We start from the raw sequence: 16,459 nt of genomic DNA on the forward strand, positions 1-16,459 counted from the left end.
GGACGACGTGCACGTAACCCATGCCGGAATAAACGACGACGGACTGTCACCCCTGATAGTGTACTGTGTGTTACACTGTTGCGTCATAGCCGAGGAGGACGAGGTGTCGATCTTCTCAGGGGGTGGTCTGGGTGGTGCGACCTGACCTATCTCTTCATGTTCTACGGCCGACATGATTCAAACGCTAATCATTTCTGCAGAACGTACTAATGTACATATCCTGTGAATATTCTTTTTCCTTCTATACTTAAAGTATCAGGTCATTGCCTGTTACGGTACCTATATTTTTCTTGACCTTTTCAGATTTCTTCGGCATATCAGATTATAATTTCTGACTTTGTGAAGTAGTTTGCCACTGTTCATTCTGTCGAGATGCTCGCTTCATTTCCTTGCGTCGTTTTCATTTATGTTTCTTACGTCGAATATGTTTAAGAAGGAGTAAAATTAGGAAGGAATTAATTTCTCTACTCTCGCACAGCCTTTCAAAACCATAATAAATCTCATTTCAGCTGCCTAGGTGTTACTTTTTTGTCATTTGTAAATGACCCACGATCGACATCTGTGGAGAAATGTGGGTAAAGGCATTACTTCAGAGCAACATGCAGTAGTACAAAGTCATCACAGGATCGTATCAGCACCGAGGGTATGTGCAGACCAAGTCCAGACTACCTAGTCTTAGTTTCGAGAGACTTCATCTCGAAATTCCATTGAATCATCATGAAGTCTCACTCCTCAGTCTTCCTAAAAAAGGTCCATCGAATATGATCACTCTGCTGACAGGAAACGACACTCCTGCTCGCCGATTTTGATGTTGTTGCAGTCTCCGCTGTCTTGTGCTTCCACGGCGCTTACATTGTGTTATCACGTCTTATCACTGGCTGACGTATCAGTGCCGGCCAATAGGTGATTCCTCGTGGGCAGTTCTACTCCTCGTTACAGTGTGTTAACTTCCCTCTGAAGTGCACCGACGTTCACGTACACGTGTCCAGCAAGCACTCCCACAGCCTTGTCCCGCAGGATGACGGCTCGTGATGTGTCGCAAACGAGGTTACCACATCGAGGAGTCTTCAGGTGCCTTCAGGGTGGTCAGGCACAAGCTGTAATGTTTCTCATGGAGGCGCAGGTTTAGCGATAGAATGTGTTTATACGGGGTGGGTGGAAACTACACGAAAAGCTTGTAGGTGTGTTACAGGGTACGTTGTACTGAGAAGTAACTGTTAAGAAAATAATTCTGTGGATTACGCTGTTTCCAAGTCAATAAGCACTAAAATTATTCAATCAGGCCGTTGCGCGCGAAAATTCGAGAGGTCCGCCAGACACGGTGTCGCCAGACGTGTTATTCGTTTGGTTTTCTAAAAGCGAACAAGAGAGCGATACAAAAATTGTACGTGAGAGTGTGGTAAGATTTGAACCCGAACCAAAGGCTGAGCAGACTCGTGCGCTGTCATCTACACTATGAGAACAACTGACACTAATTGTGTCTGGCGGGCCGCTCGAATTACGCTCGCAACGGTGTGAGTAGCTAACTTGACGCTAATTAACTTGCAAATGGCGCACCGTATCAAATTATTTTCGTAACAATTATTTCTCAGCACAGACTGTTTCTGACCACCCCGTACCTAATCACGAGAGGCATACCCACCAATATAAAAGGAGGCGTTGAGTATTTTATTGCAAGAAGACAAGTAGTAACAGCAGAATGTTTCTGTCGGGAAAGCGCAATACCTTGGAATGTGGGTCAGACATTGGTTGTCACCTGAGTAACACATCGGGCACATTTCAGCCCTTTTAATGTTGTCCAAGTCTACTGTTAGTTATGTGACTGTACTGCGGAAACGTGTAGAAACAATCACAGATGAACACAAACCAGGCTGACCTCACATACTTACAGGACCGGCGAGAATTGCGGAGGGGGATTAAAAAATATAAAAGTGTTTGAAATCGGATGAAGGAATGACTCACGAGTTCCGAAGTGCTACTAGCAATCCATCCAGCGTAATAACTGTTCGTAGGGATTAATAAGAATGGGGTGCAGCGGTCGAGCAACTTGAGGTGGTGTAAAGAGCGACATCACTGGACAGTGGATGACTGGAAATGAATGATTTGCGGTGACGAATCAAGTTATAGTCAGTGGTAATCCGATGATAGGATCTGGGTTTGGGGAATGCTTGGGGAACATTACCTGCCATCATGAGTAGCGCCGACGGTGAAGTCCGCAGACGGTGGTTTTACATCATCGGTGTGTTTTTCGTGGTTAGGGTGGTGGCGCGCGTGCTCACACGCACACATGCTGCTTTATGACAGGGCCCATTGTTGTGCAGATACACACAATCATCGTCTCCGAAATGTTCACCTATTTCACGCAGTATACAATACTCTAAAATGTATTCGTGTCCTTCCACATTTAGTATTTTCCTAAGCGCAATAAGACGACCACACCGTAACCACGAAAAACACCCCCACGATGTAAGACCACCGTCTCCGGACTTGTCAAAGTCTCCTTGTTAGTGATGAACGGTGCTACCAGTTCTCCATCACATCTAATGTGACTTTTGTGCCTTCGTATAAACTTCTTAACTTGTTTATTACATGTTGTGAGTGTCCTCTTTTCTCCGTTATGCTCCACAGGTTCTCTCTCTTAACTTTATCGAAAGCATTTTCCAAATCAACAAATGCGAAGTGGATCTCTGGATTAAATAGTACACATTTTTCAGTGATCCGTTCCACTGCAAATTTTGTTGCCGATTTAAGCTTATTTGTTCTTCACCTAGTAGACCTCTGAAATACTTTGAATTCGCAGTTCAGGAGCCTAGCGTAAGTCTCGCATGCTGCGTCCAGTTAACTAACCGTTATCCTTTTCTTATCCGACTCGTTATTAAGCAGTTAGCGAGCAGAGAACACTCAGTCGTTATGTTGAGAACAATTTTCTCATACGACCCTTCTGGATGAATTTTTTTAATAAAATTAGATCCGAAGCTTTCCAGTGATTCTTGGCCGAAGAAGAGCAGACTGCGTATGGAAAACGCCATCAACGGAGCGAGTAATTGGCGCAGAGGTTGGAGATTAAAGCCTGCCGAGGTCGGTGGGAGGAAAGACGGGTGAGGGTGGCGGAGAGGGGGGGGGGTTAGGGAGGGAGAGGAGAGGAGAGGGTGAGTGCGAGGGCTGCGCGGTCGCGCCGACACTCGTCCGGTACAGTCAGTTCCGAAAATTTGTGCACCACTCTGTCAGATGTTCTTCGTGATTTTTTTATACGCCTTTCGACAATTACCGCTTAGCACAAAACTGGTTGTGAAATCTGACAGCAGCCACAGACAAACTAAACTTATCACATCGCTATTTTATGCTCGCGCTGAAGAAGTGTAGTTTAAATAAACTAGAATAGACACTTCTCTATGAGCAACATTCAAAAGCTGGTGGTTTTTTTATGTTATACTTCAGTGTTTTCCCTGAAGTCTGGGTAAATACCGCAATATTTCCTTAGACTGCAGAGAAACTGTAGACATATCATCGTAAGCTAATGTCACGTTTGAATAATTTTTGTCCAGAGGCAAAATAAAGTAGGTATATATCAAATTTTATTCAGCTACCAAGGAGAAATTAACTAGCGTGATTATCATTCATGAAATTTTGTTAGTTACGAAGATATGAACAGTAGTAGGTCTTTTCTAAATAGGACCCTACATTTTTAAGGGGTAATCCAGTTCAACTCCTCAAGACTTGTTCACAAAATTATCACAGTGTACCACTGACGTAAACATGATGTCATTAAAAACGTAACGCAGAAGTGACTCATTCTCCTGTGCTAGGACATGGTGCAGGTGCCTGGGATAACCTAACGTGTCCACTTGCTGGAGTTTACAGTAAATAGATGGAAATATGAATAAGAAAACATTATTGCAATTGCTGTCCTAGTAACTTACATTCTGTATAGTTGAAGTGCATGTCTAGCTTCTCTTCGTTGGTGTACATTGTACTCACACAGTCAAATGAAGACGTTTGACTGAATAATCGGAATGTAGAGTTGTAAAACTACCGAAACTACAGTAGAGTTCCATAAATAAGCGTAGATTATGGTAATTTTCCTAGTGGCTTTCGTCAGTTAAGGTCGTAGTGGTATTACCTGTATGTTTGGTGTATTGCGTGCCTACCGGGTGTTACCTCGAGACGATCGATTTCTTTGCATATGCGATCAGTGCCTTACTACGTTCCCCCACTAGAAAGTGAGTGAAGATATATAAAGGGGAGGGTAACCTACGGAACATTCTTGTTCTGCATAGTTATCCTCCTGTCTGTTACTTAAAAATAAATAGTATTTACAGCAAAACTTAAACTGTCAATGTTTAATTCAGATTTTATTCGAAAATTGTTGATTTTTAATGCGAAACAAAGGGATGTTGCAGTAAAAAGAAATAAAATAATACAGATATATCACATAGCACTGGAAAACGCAATTTCTACAACGAAAAGGTAAAATATAAAAAATACAAAATAGTTCATCGAATATGTATAAAACAAGTTTCTGTTATTCACAAAGATCTTTCACAATCAATAAAAACAGAAAACTCTTGCCTTTGATCATGTTGATGAGCGTTCCATTGAGTTCAAAATAACAACAATAATTGTATATTTTTTATGTTTGTGCATGTAAACTGGACGTGCATCTAAAGTACTTGCTTTCCTTACACGAAAGTGCAGAAGTTACGAGATCAACTAATTATTATTGATCATAAAACAAGATTTATACTCTGTAAGAATATAAAACACACAGTGTATTGACACTGAATGATGTGCCGTTCTCATTATGTGCATAACAAAGAACCAAACAAAGCGAAGCCGCCGCCTCCCATTTTCTCTCTTACACATACACTTATGTTTCTTTCCTTACAAATTCTTCCAATACTACCGATATCCTACCGTTTACTATGTCATTTACGTAGTGTACCAAAACTACCAAACCTTTATTTTTGGTAGACAGCAACTATATCAGTGTGCCTTTTCCTTATATTTTCATTTCTTCATAGTCAGCTCCTGCAAGTGGACGCGTTATGTGTACCTATGGTACTTGAACTATGTGCTAGTACAGAGAGTCAAAGTAGATTTTGTGTTACGTTTTTAATAACGTCAATGTTTACGTGAATGATATTCTGTGATAAATTTCATTATGTTTCTGTACAAAATGTTCTTTTGGAGGTCAAGCTAAATGGGACACTCTACTTTAGACTTGCTTTATTCTGTTTTATTCGTTTCGTTTAGGGACGCCAGATAGTTGTAAAGTTACAAATTTCCCTACCATCAAAGCAGTCTGAAAGTGTTATGTAGAGTTTCCCAGCGGCTAGTGTTTCCCACGTTACCGAAAACCTGCTGCGTCGAGTGGCAGGAAGTCTGACATAAAAGTTGTGGGGCTGCAGCAGTATCTGCCTTTCATGGCGCTTAACTTTCGAGCCCATCTCCGTGAGCTGCAAAAACGTTTGACGGAAGCCACATGCATAGCTCGTTCACGGATACATTTCCTCACACGACTTTATTGTTTAAGCTCAGAAGGAACATCTAACTAAATGATGCGATTCAGTGATAAAAGAGCCGTTGCTGAAGGAAACAAAACAAAAAAAAGTGAGTAACTGTGATCTTCAAAAAAGTGGCAGAAGTTACACGATATTTTGTGAAACCAGCAGTAACGCTCCAAGTTAATCTACTAGATTCAGTGTATTCGTTTGATTACCATAGATCAGGATAGCTGGAAGAATAATTCATTGCATATGGTATAGCTTATGTGGTTATCCCTGAAATAATAAATTATTTGAAACGAGTATGTTACCCCTTTGTTTCCATAAATATCGCCGTTTCTCTATTAGATTCCCGCATGAATAGTTAAATGGAGGCTATAGTTTCGAATGACTAGGAACACATGAAGGTCGTGTGTGTTAACACCAAACACTGCGCTTTTCTCTCACTTTTAAATATAAGTGTTGCTTTGATGACAGTGGAATAAAATGTACTAAGTAAGAGGTTGTCTTACGTCTGGCTACTGTCTGCAGAACCTTTAAGTGATACTTTTTGGCATATGCAGTGACACTGAGCCTGTGATTCGTGTCTGATTTGTTACAAGGCGTGGACTTAGTTCACAGGGCGCGACTATAGATTTTTAGCGTCAAATAAGTTCTAAACTTCACTAAGAGACTAGACTCTGCTCATACCCAAAAAAGAAAATATAGCTGAGAATTAACGGTTCTGATGCACTGCCTCTGAATTACGTGCTTATTATAAACATCTAAAATTCCTTCCCTATACGAGCAGCACAATTCCACTTCGTGTCGAAAACTTGATAGTCAGTCGCAGTTATTCCTAAATTTTCCTCTGTTCCTTCTTGCGCTTAATTTTATACAGCAGTTGTATTTGTTTGTTTACACTGATCAGCCAGAACATTATGACCAGCGACCTACTATCCATATAAACCAACCCCAGGCGATAGCAGCGTCATCTGGCTAGGAATGACTGCTAGTCGGACACATGCACGGTGAATGTACTATCAGAAAGCGCGCTGTCCGTGTGTAGAATGAGGAAGGCGCGTGATCTGCCTGAGTTTGTCCGAGGGCAGCTTGTGATAATCCAGAGGCTCGGCACAAGCATTTCGGAAACTGCACAACTTGTCGTGTTTTCGTGCAGTGCTGTGGTGAGTGTCGTGGTGAATCCAAGGTGAAACCACGTGCATCATCGGCACTGAGCTTGGCTCAGTGTCAGAGCGTGCATGGTCTGATGACTCCCGCTACCTTTTCCATCATACTGATGGGAATGCGCGAATCCGTCGTCTTACATGGGAGTAGCTCCGTAACACCTGTTCTGCGGAACGGAGGCAAGCTCGCGGCGGCTCCATTATGCTCTAGGGAACGCTCACGTGGGCATGCATGGATCCAGTATCGTACGGACCACGTACGTCCTTCATGAGGATCATGTTTCCCGACGGGAGTGGCATTTTTCAAAAACATAATGCGCCGTGTCAAAGGGCCAAGAGTGTGATGGAGTGGTTCGAGGAACACAGTGGCAAGTTCCAGTTGATGTGCTGCCCCCGACAGGAAGGAGATGCTGTGATATGCAAATGATTAGCTTTTCAGAGCATTCACACAAGGTTGGCACCGGTGGCGACACCTACAACGTGCTGACATGAGGAAAGTTTCCAACCGATTTCTCAACCACAATCAGCAGTTGACCGGCGTTGCCTGGTGAAACGTTGTTGTGATGCCTCGTGTAAGGAGGAGAAATGCGTACCATCACGTTTCCGACTTTGATAAAGGTCGGATTGTAGCCTATCGCGATAGCGGTTTATCGTATCGCGACATTGCTGCTCGCGTTGATCGAGATCCAATGACTGTTAGCAGAATATGGAATCGGTGGGTTCAGGAAAGTAAGACGGAACGCCGTGCTGGATCCCAACGGCCTCGTATCACTAGCAGTCGAGATGACAGGCATCTTATCCGCATGGCTGTAACGGCTCGTGCAGCCACGTCTCGATCCCTGAGTCAACAGATTGAGTCGTTTGCAAGACAACAACCATCTGCATCAACAGTTCGACGACGTTTGCAGCAGCATGGACTATGAGCTCGGAGACCGTGGCTGCGCTTACCCATGACGCTGCACTACAGACCGGACGGAGCGCCTGCGATGTTGTACTCAACGACGAACCTGAGTGAACGAATGGCAAAACGTCATTTTTTCGGATGAATCCAGGTTCTGTTTACAGCATCATGACGGTCGAATCCGTGTTTGGCGACGTCGCGGTGAACGCACATTGGAAGCGTGTATTCGTCATCGCCATACTGGCGTATCACCAGGCGTGATGGTATGGGGTGCCATTGGTTACATGTCACGGTCACCTCTTGTTCGCATTGCTGGCACTTTCAACAGTGGACGTTACATTTTAGATGTGTTACGACCCGCGGCTGTACCCTTCATTCGATCCCTGCGAAACCCTACATTTCAGCAGGATAATGCACGACCGCATGTTGCAGGTCCTGTACTGGCCTTTCTGGCTACAGAAAATGTTCGACTGCTGCCCTGGCCAGCACATTCTCCAGATCTCTCACCAATTGAAAAAGTCTTGTCAATGGGGGCCGAGCAACTGGCTCGTCACAATACGCCAGTCACTAACTACTCTTGATGAACTGTGGTTCAAAATGGTTCAAATGGCTCTGAGCACTATGGGACGTAACTTCTGAGGTCATCAGTCCCCTAGAACTTAGAAATACTTAAACCTAACTAACCTAAGAACATAACACACATCCATGTCCGAGGCAGGATTCGACCCTGCGACCGTAGCGGTCGTGCGGTTCCGGACTGAAGTGCCTAGAACCGGTCGGCCACACCGGCCGGCGACTGTATGACAAACGCAGTCTTTGTTTGAAGTGCTGTTCCTAACTGCAGCTGCTGGAACTGCAGCCTACTGGTTACGCTCGGGCAGAGTGGGTGGGTCTTGTGACTGTGGGTTGTTTACAGTCGAGAACGCCGATAGGCGCCGAAACATTCCTCGAGGGATTCTATATCGGGCCCTGGCGTCACCCGCCTGCTGCTGCCCGGACGAGAACATTACACAATCAACATTTTGCTGCTATTTACTACGGCACGTGATGTGGTAAATCCTGATTTACCATTTCACTGGCTGCAGGGGATTATTGATCCTGAAGTTATGGTGCAGTGAACGATTAAGTGAAGTGATTCACAACAGAAATTCCAAGCAGCGCTGCTTAAACCTAGCTTTATTCATCGCTCTTATGGACCGCAGCAGCACACTAATAACATTACTAAATTACACTACACGATATGGTGTTTGATAACATTCCTTTGGACAAATGATAATATAGCACTTGTATTTCACTGGCGTTTCCTTGGTAAAGTACAGGTATTTATGAACTTAAATATTCGGTTGACACAGGAAGCATTCTAGACGAAACGTTCTTCTAAATGTTACGGAATTAGCCGTGGGTGTTAGGCACATAGATCCTACACAGCAACGGAGACTGAGGAGCAGCTGTAATCGTAAGTAACAGTGAAACGAAATGTCATAATAAGGCAAGCCAGAAACGTAGTGGTTACACAAAGGAACAACAAATTATATCAGGAAAGAGACTAAGCAACAGTAGTGACTGCAGGATACAAGTGCTTTAATTGCTTTGTGGACATTCCATGCAATCAATAGTTTATTGCAGATGTGCTATAGGCGGGCGCGCGCGCACACACACACACACACACACACACACACACACACACACACACACACACACACACACACAAACACTGACTTTCGAGTCGACTATGTTCTCAACAACGTAATACGTCACTATTAAAATCTGCGCCGATTACAACGTAAGTTTCTCTTGACGCAAGTTAGGTAGGTTGGTTGGTTGGTTTAAAAGTGGGGGGAAGGGACCAAACTACTTGGTCGTCGGTCTCTTGTTCCTAATAAAACAATACCGCAAGTGTGACAATAAAACGGACGGGACATATAACACAAAACGGGAAGAGCCGGCCGGAGTGGGCGAGTGGGTCTAGGCGCTACAGTCTGGAACCGCACGACCGCTACGGTCGCAGGTTCGAATCCTGCCTTTGGCATGGATGTGTGATGTCCTTAGGTTAGTTAGGTTTAAGTAGTTCTAAGTTCTAGGGGACTGATGACCTCAGAAGTTAAGTCCTATAATGTTCAGAGCCATCTGAACCATTTTTTGAAAACGGGAAGAAAGGAAAAACCACAATAACGAAGGAAAGGCAACGGACACTAAAAGGAACAAAAGAGGACAAGAAAACAACAGAGACGTTAGAAACAGAAGAGAGTGAAACAAGAAAGCAGATTACAGTGGCTCGCCGACCAGGAGAATAAAAATGAGAAGCAAGCCACTCAGTAACATATTAAAACTTCCACCCTAAAAACCAAGGATGGAGGACACAGGGGGACAAAGGACATGCGCTGAAACCTACATAGAAGTATAAAACCCACTCTCACGGATAAAACTTAAAACCTAAGCTGCTGCTAAGGTGCTAGTAAAGTATAAATAATATAAAGGAAACACAGCGTAAACAACTGCAATATGCATAACTGTAGACAAAAATGTTCCTCGTTAACGGATTTGCACACACATTCCGACCACTTGTTAATGTGCTCAGTATGGGGTGACGACATAACAGACATTTATTCCTCTCCACAAATAAAAATAGCTGTAGTTTCTTAGGACCACCCCAACAAAGTACACGTGCTGGTCACAGAGCGCTGCCGGTATAACGTGACAAACGGTTGGCACAACAGTACAGGCCTGACAACGACAGCATCAATCTCGTATTGAGGAAATAACGTCCATTCTTCCTGCAGAGTTGCTCGCAAGTCTTGGAGAGTGGTTGGTGGAAGCTGACGTGATGCAACCTGTCTCCCTAGTGCATCCTAGACACGCTCTATGGGAATCAAATCAGGAGAGCGAGCAAACCACGCCGTGCGTGCAGTATTTTCCGTTTCCAAGACAACATCGACAACGTGTGCTCTAAGAGTTCGAGCATTACCGTCCATTAATACGAAGTGTGGGCCCGACCACCTCTTAACAACCGCACATGAGCCCAGGTGGCATGTTGACTACTCCACTCTAGACGTTCTCTTCTGTGAAGATACATCAGAGGCACGCACACAGCAGGTCTCCAACAATAAAGGCCACTCTGCCGAAGCCTTTGGACTACGTTTGTCTCGATACAACACGTCCAGTGAATGTTGCGAGGTCAGATGCCAGTTGCCGTGCACTTCTAAGGCGGTACCATCGTGGACTTACGTCCAAATAACGGTCTTCTCCTTCTGATATCACATGTGGTCGGCCCTGCCCTGGTTTTTGGGGTACTGTTTTGGTGCAGTCCCCTGTCGGCCGGATGTAGACCCATAAACATGGAGGCCACATGTAGTGGAGAGAGCTGAAAGCTCATTGAGACAGTATGAATGGCGCCCAGGTTGTTGGTTGTCTTTTTGTGGGCTTCATCGAAACCTTGCTTCCATAGGAGTTGGTGGTCCAAAGTCAAACCGAGATGCTTTATAGTTGCTCTCCATGGAATCGGCAAGAGCGGAATGTGTGGGATGTTCGGTGGACGCTTCCTAGTCAGATGTAGGGCTTAACTTTTTGCAGAATTAAAATCCATGCGTCAGTGTGTTGTCCATTGTTCGATGTCAGTGCAGGCAGTTTGTAGTCTTCGCTGAATGACTACCGGCCACCGGCTAAGGCAGATGTGTCTTCGGCGCAGACATGTCTGGTAACACGTGGCGAGATAGGGAGGTCGGCGGTATAGGCATTATACAAGACAGGGCCTATTACCGACCCCTGTGGTACACCTCCACATACTTCTCGATCCTTTGAGTCACTGTGGTGTGTCCTGACGAGGAAGGTCCTGCCTTCGAGCTATCAGCGAGTAACTTTACCAGTGAGCATTTCATTCCTTGTGTGTACACTTCGTATAACAGACCTCTATTCCGGACACTGTCAAAAGCGAGCATATCTAATAATATCATACCACAGTATTCCTTGTTATTAAAAGTTTGTGCGGCTTCTTTTACAATCCAAAGTAGCTGCTGCTATGTAGAATGTCCAGGCCTGAAACCAAATGGTTCTGCAGATAGGACGCTTTCTTGGTTAAGGTACCGATCCAGTCGGTTAAGGACAATCCGCTCGAAGGCCTTGCCTACTGTTGGCAGTAAGCTTACTGGCCGATAGTTCTTCAGGTCTGCCCGATTTTTGACGGGTTTGGGAACTGCGACAAGGACAGCTCGCTTCCACGCCGTGGGATAGACCCTTTGCCGCAGTTTGTTACAGAAGGTGCTGGCGAAATAATCGATGACTTCCGGGGGGAAATTCTTTAAGCATCTTAGTGTCGATTTCTCGACGGGTAGAGCTTTCATGCATTGCTGTACTTCGGGGACTGTGATGGCTGCTTCTTGGCCTGCTTCTTCTCCATCGGCAGAAAGAAAAACTCGTTCTTCGACCATTTGGACGCGAGGGTGGTTGATCGGGCCCTGCACAGGTCGGAAGTTCGCCTCAAATGCGACAGCCAGGGCATTCGCTTGTCTCTAGGTGTTTACATCTGACCAGCTGACCGAGCGAGCTGGCGCAGTGGTTAGCACACTGGGAGGACGACGTTTAAATCCCGCGTGCGGCCATCCTCATTTAGGTTTTCCGTGATTTCCCTAAATCGCTTCAGCAAATGCTTGGATGATTCCTTTGGAAGGGCACGGCTGACTTCCTTCCCTTATAGGATGGGACCGAAATCAGGCAACCCGACCAGCTGGCGTTGACAATCGTGGCATTCTCGTGTTAAAGATGCGGGCGGCGTCCCACGTCGAGGCGTCGCAAGTTTATCGGACCAGCATCTGTTGTGGTGGTTGGTTAGGGCCACTTTAATCTGGCGCTGGAGGAGATTAAAGCGAAAGTTCGTCTCTCGCTGTCTGGCGAGGCGCCATTGCTTGAGTAGATGCTTTTTCCGTCGGATGATTTGTAAAATTTCCGGAGGGAATGTTTGCTGTCTTTTCCTTGCCCGTGTTGCTGCGGTGGAGCGGCGTTGTGACTGATTCCCTGACTGTCGGTAACGCGAGTTACTGCTTTACTAACGTTCGTGTTAACGTTATTCAAGTTTACTGCGAACGTGCTGTCGGTATGTGCCCAGTTGGTCATGACAATGTTGAATTTGCGTGTGGTGGCGGTGGGCTGAAATGTCGCTGAAAAGACCACTGGCACGTGATCCGATGAGAGCGCATGAATAATCCCTGCTGAGATGAATCCTGGGATCACTTGAAAGACGCCATTGTCCTGGACATCTGCTGATCCTCTTACATGCTGGTAGGTTGTGGGTTCAAGTAGACCACACACTTGAGCATTGGCTCTTTCGTCAGATCCTAGGAGGACGGTGTCACTGCGCGTGGTCCTCCTAGAGTTCCAGATCGCGTGTTTCACGTTTAGGTCACCAGCGATAAAGCATTTGCCTCTCGGTTTAAGCAGGCGTTCAGAATCTTCATGTGTGAGATGTTCACGAGGTGGCCTGTAGACGGCGAAGAATATTAAAGGTCTTTGTGGGGTCTCCACAGTGACTGACGTCGTTTATTTGTTGATGAGAGGCGGGAACGGCGATTGGTAGTAGTGGTGCAGAATGTTCCGGAGGCAAATCGCTGTAGCTTTCCCAGCGCTGAGGCAATCATTCCGATAAAAAGGGTATTATGTAGGAATTAACGAAATTGCTTCTGATTGCTGCGATGACTGCTAGCTCGTGAGTGGGGATGGAGGAGAGTGTCGAAGAGCGTATTAGCTCCACTGTCGGAGAGATCCACGATAGCGTCCGTAATAATCTGTTGCACAGCCCGAGGCTGTAAGTTTGCGACCGTACTTCCTGGCGCAGGTCCTTGCTGAGGCCCGTGACGACGTCACCCTACCGAATTCTAGCTGAACGACGTCCCGCGAGAAGTAGACGATCTGGCTGTACTTCCCGCTATGAAGTCGCTGCCTGGCGTGCCTGTTTGTGAGGGTCGCACGGTCTTCGGATCGAGATGTGGAAGGCCCCTCTGGCGTCGCGGTGCGCTTCTGCGCCCGATGTAGCCGCCGTAGCTAGCTGGGTTCTGGGCAGCACTCTACGGCAGTTTTCTTTGACTACTGCCATTCCCGACCGCCGTGGTCGCCGCTACATTTTACACACTTCGGTGGCATGGCGACAAGCCACAGCCCCTGGCACCTGAAGCATTGCGGTAGTCCTCTGCGTGCTCTAACTTCTCAGCACCGACGGTGAGTGTGCAGAGGCGCGTCACGTCCAAGATTTTCTTGTGGTCTTCAGTGTCAGGGAGTCATACGATAGTCAACAGATGACGTGGTGAAGCCAATATCTTCATTTGCATTTGGAAAGCCCCTTATAACAGCTTTAATGATCTTCGGTTTCGTGGCAGGTAATGTGTAACACGGGATGCCTTTCGTTTCCGCCATGTTCATGTTCATCACTGCTACGCAGTCGCTGGTAGTAGTGAAGAGCAAGTTCAGTCTATCACCACCTGCTTCTTTGGCAGTTAAAGGTTGTCGAAGATTCTGATTTAGCCAATCGTAAAAGTTCCTGTAATTTTCTGAGTACTGGAGCACTATAGGCGGTATCTGCTGATGGTGCTGTTGTTCTTGCTGTTGCTGCTACGTCGCTAGCTCGGCCAGAGTTGCCGTCTTGCGAGGCGATGAAGTTGTTTTTCGTCTCTATTGACGATGTTCGCACAATTCTTCTCGGTGTTGCTCGCTTCTTCCGCAGCTGTTTCGTAAATGCTCCGCCGCTTGCTGTTGAAGTCTGAAGTGTGTGGCTGGTGGTAAATGCGTCACTCCGTTTCCGTCTGGAGGTCGTGGCACAGACCTCTAATTCCTCGGTTTCTTCAGCTGCATTTGAGTTGCACTCGTTGTCGAAGTCCGAGATCTTGCACCGAGTCGTCATATTCGATATGCCTTCTGCCGTTGCCAAGTTCGTCTTCCGTAGAACAGGTGATACGGCCGCCGGCGTGGCAAGCTTACGAGGCAGCTGCCTCGGCTGCCCACGTCCGTAGGCTGTTCCGTCGCGCGTTCATCTGCTTCCTGTATCTGCACGCAACTATCGCACAAAAGCAGAGCGCTGATGTAGTCGTTCAGGCACGTTGAGAGAACTAGGAAACAAAGGTGTAGCGAAGACAGACAAGGACAGGGATAGATACTGCCCTGCAATACGAAATATTCTCCTGTTCGGTAGACAGCGCCGGCAACAAGCCTGCAACTAACTACATCAGACTGCAACCTAAGCAATACTGCCCAGCCGTACCGCAAAACTGCTGTTTATTGTAGCAACACTTGTCGACGGCAACGCTATTGTCAGCGAATACTGCAATAAAACAGGGTTAATTCAAACCCACCATTAGGAATGATTCAAATGGCTCTAAGCACTATGGGAGTTAACATCTGAGGTCATCAGTCCCCTAGACTTAGAACTACTTAAACATAACTAACCTAAGGACATGACACACATCCATGCCCGAGGCAGGATTCGAACCTGCGGCCGTAGCCCACCATTAGGAGCTCGCCGAGTGTGGTGTCGTGTGGTGTGTACGAGTGCGATTAATGCACAAAAAATTGTAGTAGAGCATCCAACATCCATTGTGGATTTCATTTCATTACATTAGAAGTTGAAATGTTCAATGAACGTTATTTTATAGTTGTACAATCCCACACGCATTCAGTTGCTCTACCGAGTGATAATTTATTTGCAATTACTTACTCAAAATTATCCACAAAAATTTCAAATGATATGGGGCTGAGAAATGATGTTTTCTCCGCTTTATCCATAAACAGCATGTATTGACCGCCCAACTGCACTAGGCATAGAAATCCATCCCATAAACTGGCATCCGGCACCTGTGCAACACAATGCATGCACGTTTGCAGGCTTGCATGCAACATTCTGGCTGTTACACCGGTCAGTAACGCATTAAATGTTCACATTTGCTATGGCTTATCTCGCGCTTACATTAACCTGTAATCTTGCAATGTTAATGACTTGAATATGTTACCTAGACGTTTTCCCGAAATTCCATTACTCTATATTAGCTATTTTTTGTTGTTGGCATTTTTTTCCGTCAGCGTAGTGAACAGCATCAATGCCAAGCTGTTAGTTACCAGAATACTTAATTTCTGGTTTTCACAACGTCTGACAACTGTCCAAGTGTACGATAATTTAAGCAGGCTTTAATTTGCATGTGTTGCAACTACAGATGTTAAGTCTTTTCTTATCGTGATCTGGCACTTATTTCAGTGGTCTGATGACCACCTTGATTGTGACAACGTAACCTTAATCAAGGGGGAAGAATGTCATGTGTGGGAACTGCGATTATCGTTAACTGCATAGTGTATTTCTTAGTGGTTAATTGTCTGTGCTCTGCGATTCTGAGGTGAAGATGGGACTCTAGCCAATCTGCTTCCCGTTTACTGAAACTGATGTAAATAGCCAAATTACAAAGCACAACCAGATCGATCCTATAAATCAATGGTCTAGATCGGACACGTGAATCCTTCCCGAGTTTAATTCTATTCTCCGTCTCGCAAACTGCAGTTATACGGAAAGGTGAACAAGCTACACGTCTGTAACCCTATTGGGTATAATACATTACTGGAAAGTGAGAAATTGATAGCCTTAAGCAATTATTCCGCAGGAATAGTATTACGGATTGATCACTGTTTATCACCATAACAACAGATTTTTATGATTACACTTGAGCTGAGAGTCTTTCGCAACAGTCTTGTGCAACCAATTTCAAGTACAGTACAGTCTGAAAAATATGTCACATGTAATTTTAGAAATTTTGAAACATGTTGCTACAGCTTGTCAAGTAATGTCGCTAACGCGGACCCAAATCCTTTGCTGGGTTATGCGTCTTGCGATCATACTGGCCAAGTGTACATGAAAATTTTAGAGA

At 45.4% G+C, this 16,459-nt stretch overlaps 1 protein-coding gene across 5 annotated transcripts in view; it reads right to left on the minus strand.

The window, feature by feature from the left end:
- Positions 1-16,459, minus strand: part of LOC126471447 (muscle calcium channel subunit alpha-1-like) — an 876,499-nt gene that overhangs the window by 819,306 nt on the left and 40,734 nt on the right. The window lies entirely within an intron of this gene.

This window comes from Schistocerca serialis, chromosome 3 (assembly GCF_023864345.2).
Source record: "Schistocerca serialis cubense isolate TAMUIC-IGC-003099 chromosome 3, iqSchSeri2.2, whole genome shotgun sequence".
In the NCBI taxonomy this organism is placed as follows: Eukaryota; Metazoa; Arthropoda; class Insecta; order Orthoptera; family Acrididae; genus Schistocerca; species Schistocerca serialis.